Raw genomic sequence first — 7516 nt, forward strand, 5'->3', positions numbered from 1 at the left:
CTATCCTAGGTTTTTTATTATTCCAGATGAATTTGCAAATCGCCCTTTCTAACTCTGTGAAGAATTGGGTTGGAATTTTGATGGGGATTGCATTGAATATGTAGATTGCTTTTGGCAGGATGGCCATTTTGACTATGTTAGTCCTGCCAATCCATGAGCATTCCAACCCACTTTCAAATGGAAGACAAGTCTAAATTTTGAGACTTAGAAGGGCAATGGCCTACATGGCTAGATAATGTTATATCTAATAGCTATTGGTTATTAAGTAAAATCCCCAGTGTCAAGTATGGGATACCTTCTCATTAGTTATTCATCAGGAAAGGCCAAGGGACTCCATTCTTCTTGATTACCTATCAGAGATAGCTAATAACATCCAGTTGCTAAAAGAACTACAAACTTTAGGTGTAGGCTGCATGGACATCAAACAAAACTGGCTCAAAGTTTTACTTTCCTTCTTATGGGTTTTTATATCTTCCAAATTGTAGTTTTTGGTTACTGACATTGATTCTAGACCTATTAACTACTTTGAACAATTGTGAACCATTTTGAAAATAGCACTTATCAGAATGATGAAATCATGAATAATGAGTGACATTTAGTGAAATAGTACTTTATATTATGTTTTTATTTGTGATTTATGACAAAGATACTATGTAGAAAATAATTTCAATTTTTGCTTTTATTGTGCATTTCCAAATGTGTTATTGAAAATACCTCAGCATTATTGACCTACCAGATTCTCCAAAGGAAATATTTTTGAATCTGGACTTCATACTTGAATGTGGTGGTAGAAAGTGGGAGATGGTGTATTGTGATCCTGGTCCCAATGCTCCCAGTTATAGAAATGTGCAACCTTTTATGTTCAATTGAGAGTGCCTGAGTATAGCTTTATAGTAATATTTTCCAAAGTTAATGAGCATGTCCATATTATAAATGAAATTAAAATATGTGCAGTGCAATAGTGAACTATTCTGGTGTTGGTGTTCCACATGTCAATGTGCTCTTTCAAACAATTAACTTCTTATATATTTATACTGCTAGACCATACAATAAGATATCAGAAACAATAAATTTTTAGCTAAATTTATCCTCTTTTTTTATTAAACACATGTAGTTCTATATGCAGATTGAATTTTATCTAAACAGTATAGAGGTTAAATTTGCATTAAAATTTTGGATTTTATTGATTGTTTTAACATTCTATGGAATGTTATTTAGCATATAAGAGTTAGTACCCTGCAGAGAATTTCCCTATTTAACCAAAAATTTAAAAGCCTGTTTTATTTATTTAAATCTAAATACATATTAATAGTAAACTAATTTTTCCCTCACATAGAACTTATATTTATTTGGGGGGATTAGTTATTTGGCTTATTATTTTGAGTCACAAATACAAGTTATATTGCCATCTTTGTTTCACCATCAAAATAGTTCCAAATTTCTCTAAGTCTGTACTAATTTTAAGTCTGTTTTAAATTTTATAATTTTATTATTTTATTATTCTTATTAAAAAGGTAGAAAAAAATTGATCATTTCTTTGTTGATCTCCACTTTGTTGCTCCATAGCCTAGTATAATAGAAACACAGTGGATCTAGTTTTTGTTGTTGGTTTGTTTTTGTTTTTTGTTCCTTTTTTTTGATATTCAGGTAGTTTTCAGTATTTTGCTATGATTGGTAATGTCTTTTACACATGATTTATTGAATGAATCTCCCATCACTTCAAGAGAAATCCCTAGAGCATCAAAGTACATGAAGTATTTTTAAACTTCACATTTATGGTTCCAAACTGCCCTCCAGAAAGTTGACACCAATTTACAATCATATGGTCCAATTTTGACCTCATATTCATTCTTTAGTAGCGTATGGAAGTGGATAGTCTCACTATCCACTTGTAAGTTTAATAGAGAGAAATGGGACTGATGTGGTCTTCAGCTTTGTTCCCTTACATTTCTATAGGCTGTCTGTTTTCCTTCTGGGTCATGGAGGAGTTGTGATCTTGGTTGAGTCTCAAATATTATATTCTCTTTTTCTTTTCAGGCAAAGGTAAGAAGGCTTCTAATCTTTCCCATTTTGGTTTAATTAAAATCCCTGAAAGACTAGAAGTAGAGAGTCTTCTTGTGCCAGCCATGCAGTTTTAAGATCTTGGCATTAAAACCAAAAACTGGGTTATGTTCTTGAGGTTACAGAGAGCTTCTGATCATTCCACTGTCTTCTTTGAGGTATGATAGTAAGGAGTAAAGTTTTGCCTTATTGCCATTTACTTTCATGGTCTTTAAAACCCCATCTACTGACATGGCTTCTTCATAATTCTAGCCTCCTTCGCAAGCACCACCTCTGGAACAATGGTCATATGGAAAACACTTGCACCCCAAATACAGAATATAAAGCTTTCTTCCCTGGAGTTGAAACTAATTCCCTCAATTTTAGCTATCATCCCCTTTGAGTGGCATCAAAGTCCAAGCTTCTTGGCTGTTTCTATGAGTACCTCTCATGTTTTGGAATAAAATGGTTCAGTCTTTGGGATATGGCACACTCCTCTGGCACTGCAATGACTTTTATCATTGGTCTGAGGCCTTAGGGGTGAACTGTCAATGAAATGATCAAACATGACCATGCCTCCAAGCTGGATCGCCTCTCTCAAGACCCTCAAACTGTGATCACTATGACATGCACACAGCCCTCTACTTTCAAGGACCATATGTTCACCATTAGTTGACTTTTGAAGGCATGGTGTTGTCTCCCATGTCTTGAAAGATGTACACAATCAGTGTTATCTTCCCACAAATTAGGGCATCAGATGGCTTTCAAAATGGAGTAACCACATATTTTTCAGTTCTTCTTTCTAAAATGTCTGGGTCATCCAAGCTTGTTCCACCAATTCTTCTAATCTTCACTGCCTTGCAGGCAGCAGTTGAAGCTATGTCTGCACAGAAGTTGAAGGCAGCCAGCAGTGTGAAATCAGGAGGAGACTCAATGTTGAGCTCTTTTAGTGAAATTTTCTTTTCAAATATAATCCAGGCTATAAGTACTATGTAAAATCCTTTTTATACATCATGTGTAAACTTAACAGTACTACTCACAAGTTTCTGAGTGGATGGTATAACATAATTGATAAAAGTAGATAGTATATCAAAAGTAGAAAACCAAATTGACAGCAACATGATGCCAATCACTTGCTAGAAGTTGGACATCATTCCAAGTATACTTTTTTAGCTTATCTTGAATATTCTAACTTTGAAAAAATCTTCAGAAAAGAAATTCTTTCTTAATTGGAAACATCAATACTGGAAGCTATATAAGATGTTAAAATTCTAAGAAGTCATCAAGAAACAAGCAGTATGTACCCCTGGCAATGCGAAACGTTACAGAGTCAATCAAATCAGTAATCATATTGTCTTTCAAAAATATTCTTTCACCTATCAAGAGGAACATATAATCATAATCAATAGATATTAACTGATTGTCAGGTACTAAATAAAATAATATATACTATCCACAGATATTTTCAGAAGTTTCCTAAAATCTTGTTAGGAATTGAACATACATAAAAACTAAGAAATAATAATTCAATGTAGAATATTTTATTAATAAAAATGTAATTAGGAACAAAGAAAAATGGCAGTCCTATCAATTGGTGTACTGATGAATGTCATCAGTAAACAAAATTAAATCTTGATCAAAAATGAATGGATAATTGAAACATTTGAAGTAAATTCAAATAAAGGTCAGTATTCAATGCTATTAGAATCAAATGAATAAAACCAAAAATAAGGGAAGAACATTTGTTTCTTCAGCACTTTCAGGGCAGACAATTGTGGGAAGGACTGGAATTTTTAGTTATACATGAACCTAAGTTAGTAACCAAGTTACAGTGATCAACAAAGCAAATATATTAAGATGTGATGATCTAGTTCCACAAAATACTATATGTAATATACTGTCATGGCAACATTTTATGTGGAAGAGTAACTGTGACAGCTGCTGTTTTTAAAAAGTAAATCTGTACTATTCTTAGTGTTACTTGGACCACAAAGCAACTTGTAACGAGAAGACAAAATTTAAGTTTAAAAATTAATATCACCATGTCTATTGTTATTAGTCCATGAAATATATTCAAAAGGAAAGAAAGTCATATAAAGCTGGCATGGATGGTAGAATAGTTATATTGATGACAAGGAAAACAGGAAAAACATCAGATATGGAATATATGTAATATACAATTCAGAGGGGAGGAATCTGAGTATTCCTTAAAGCTCAGTGTGACTATTAACAATTCCTTTGGCTTTTCATCATCTTTGTCTCCACTTTGTAATAACAGGATGAGATGGTATCATATCATTACTTCACTTTTAATTTTCTATAATTTAAGTGATGTTAACATCAAAGTTATTGTTATACTAACTCACTGACAGTAAAGATATGTAAGGATTGGAAGAAGAAAAATTATAGGAGTATAAATTCATTGTATATAATCCCTATGCTATCATCAAACAATGAACAATATAATCAGTAATAAAGTTAATATAAAATGTATGAAAATGAACATTATTTATAAGATAAAAAGAGTTTTATTAAGCTATATATAGCACTGTATGTTGTATAGCTTTCTCACCTATAAAGCTAAAGTAATTATATTTAGTTTAAAAGGATTTATGTAAGAAAACAACAAGCTTAGAGTGTTTGAATAAGCGAACTGAAAATTTTCACGTAGTAAAGACTCTAAATAAAATAAATTCTTTTTCTTGACTGTAGCTTCTTTCAGTGTATTTCCTGATAATCAAACCTAAAATATTTAGCAGTTTATGTACATATTTAAGCTTCTTTAATTTTCACACATAAAATTGAACTTTTTAGTTTTTATCTTCTACCTTAAAATACATAAAATTTTATTAAAGATCAATATTGACAGGTGAAATTTGCAATCAGTGCTATGAAATGATAATTTTGAACAGTAATGAAGTAATGTTATACCATTAAAAAGAATTCCATTTTTTTCTCATTAGTTTTTTAGTAGAGAAAATTCTCCAATATGCTATTTCTATATATCCAAACATATTAATGATTTTATGAAAACTTCATTTAATGCATATTTATCTATTCACAGTTGAAGGCCATAGCTCTTTCTTCAAGGCTTTAGAAATGTTTCCTGTTTTCTCTTTATTGTGTGCAACAGACTAGCAAGTTCCTTATTCAATATCTCATATGGTTTCCAACCCTCTCCTTCCACGCCACATACACACACACATACTCCTCCTTATGAAATGTTTATCAGTCTTCTGGTGAGGTCTTCGGTATGCTTGCATGGTTGGGAGTAGAAGTGTTAGAGCTTGGATCAATAAAAATACTAGGTCATGGGAATATAGTCTGCCTGCCAGAGAACAATAGCATCTTCATTACACAGCAGAGAAATAAGTTTAGCAATTCTGAGAACAACATAATGGAAGGAAAAATTGAGAACTGGGAGCAGAAATGGTAAAACAGGGCAGTTAACAATAAGCTTAGTAGCTGGAATCAGCCTTTTATCTCTTCTGTCAGTGTCTCTGTGGACAACACTGGCCCCACAGAAACCAAATGCAATCATGACTGTGATATAGGAGTATACCATATAGCTGAGATCATGGTTCAGTGAGCCAAGTCTATATTCATTTCAGTTCTTATTTAGGCCATGAGTTAAACCAGCATTCACATTTTAAGGACTATTTTATGATACGAAATTTTGATGAAATTGAATGCAATTCAAAATAAAGTATTGTTAGAACATAAAAACACTTGTGCATGCATCTTCAGTGGATGATTTTTCCTGTAGCAACAGTCTTGAGTATATGCACATATATACGTATATATGACATCTTATCTTTTCTCAATGATAACATATATAACCATAATACAATTTTCAGCTCCTTTGATATCACATGTATGATCTATTCATGAGGAAAGGTACTTCAAGATGAAATATACAAAACCTTATTACAGATCAGCATCAACAAATGGATTTTTCATAAATATTAATGATAAAGAACTTTGATCTCCAAATCAGATGTTTCCCCACATGTAAGCAATTCTATTTTTTGAATTTAGTTTTCTGTGAAAAATGTTTTCAGTTACATTTTTGTTTTCCATTACATTTGGAGAATGTTCATTTTTTTATAACATTTGGAGGATGTTTATTTTCTATTTTTAATGTAACTGCATTCATAATATTCTGTTTCACATCTCAGTATATGTAATCTAAAATATTTACCCTCTGACCTTTTACAGAAAATGCATGCCATCTGCCTTCATGGAATACTGTGGAAGTTGTTGGAGAAAAGGTTCCACAAATGTTGAAAGTAGTCTTGTCATCAGAAAGCCACAAATAGAGAATTAGTGTTGTTTGAGGTTGCTTTTTTTTGTACCAATAAAATGAAATGATGCATATTCTATAGATTTTAAATAGCAACTCAAGTTACTTCTTTTGTGGTAACGAATAGCAAAAGTAGAATATGTGATTTAAATATGTCCTTAAAAAGCTGAAACTTATGATTGTACATGAACCATCAGTAAGGATATCTCAAAACAATAACAACATCAAAATAGGGAAAAAAAGACAAAATCAAGCATATCTTCAATATTAGTATAAAAAAGTTTGACTTATTTTTTTAGAATACCTAGACAATTAATTGCCTATGTCCTTATTAGGTATTAAACTAGACTCTTAAACATCATTATAGAAAGGAAATATATAAGAGGTATATGGTCTTCTAGAGTTTGGTAAAAGGAAGAGAAGTAAGAGTAAAAGTGGTCTATAAGGGAGTTATTTAGGGAAAACACAAATTACTTATACTGTTAATTGAGAGATGATGCATAGCCAACTCCATTGGCCACCTAAAAATTGAAACATAGCTGTAAAGTGAAAAATTATGTGGCCAGAACTATGCTTGGTTAAAAAGGTCAAGTGGAAGACATGCTCTGTGGTGGTTTGAATAAGCTTGGCTCAGGGAGTAGCACTACTTTGAGGTATAGTCTCATTGGAGTAGGTATGGCTTTGGTGGAAGAATTGTGTCACTCTGGGCCTGGGCTTTACGACCCTCGTCCTAGCATCTTGGAAGCCAGTCTTCAGAACAATAGGTAGAACTCTCAGCTCCTCCAGCCCCACATCTTCCTGGACACTGCTGTGCACCTGCCTTTGTGGTAATGAACTGAAACTCTGAATCTGTAAGTCAGCCCCAATAAAATGTCCTTTATAAGATTTGCCTTGGTCATAGTGTCTGTTCATAGTAGTAAAATCCTAACTAAGACATTCCCTGTGTCTTTAATGATCTCAGATGATGATTTAACTACTCAGTCATTTTTTGTAAAATATAGTAGCTGATATACTAAAGTAGAGGGGTACTAGGGCCAGTCGTGGTAGCACACACCTTTAATCCCAGCACTCGGGAGACAGAGGCAGGCAGATTTCTGAGTTCGAGGCCTGCCTGGTCTACAAAGTGAGTTCCAGGATAGCCAGGGCTAAACAGAGAAACCCTGTCTCAAAAAA

General features: G+C 32.9%; 1 pseudogene; it reads right to left on the reverse strand.

Annotated features, from left to right (window-relative positions):
* Window positions 1-2134: 2134 nt before the first annotated feature.
* The window catches only part of LOC110314482, a 13123-nt pseudogene continuing 7741 nt past the window's right edge, over window positions 2135-7516 (reverse strand).

Source organism: Mus pahari, chromosome X (assembly GCF_900095145.1).
Source record: "Mus pahari chromosome X, PAHARI_EIJ_v1.1, whole genome shotgun sequence".
NCBI lineage: Eukaryota > Metazoa > Chordata > Mammalia > Rodentia > Muridae > Mus > Mus pahari.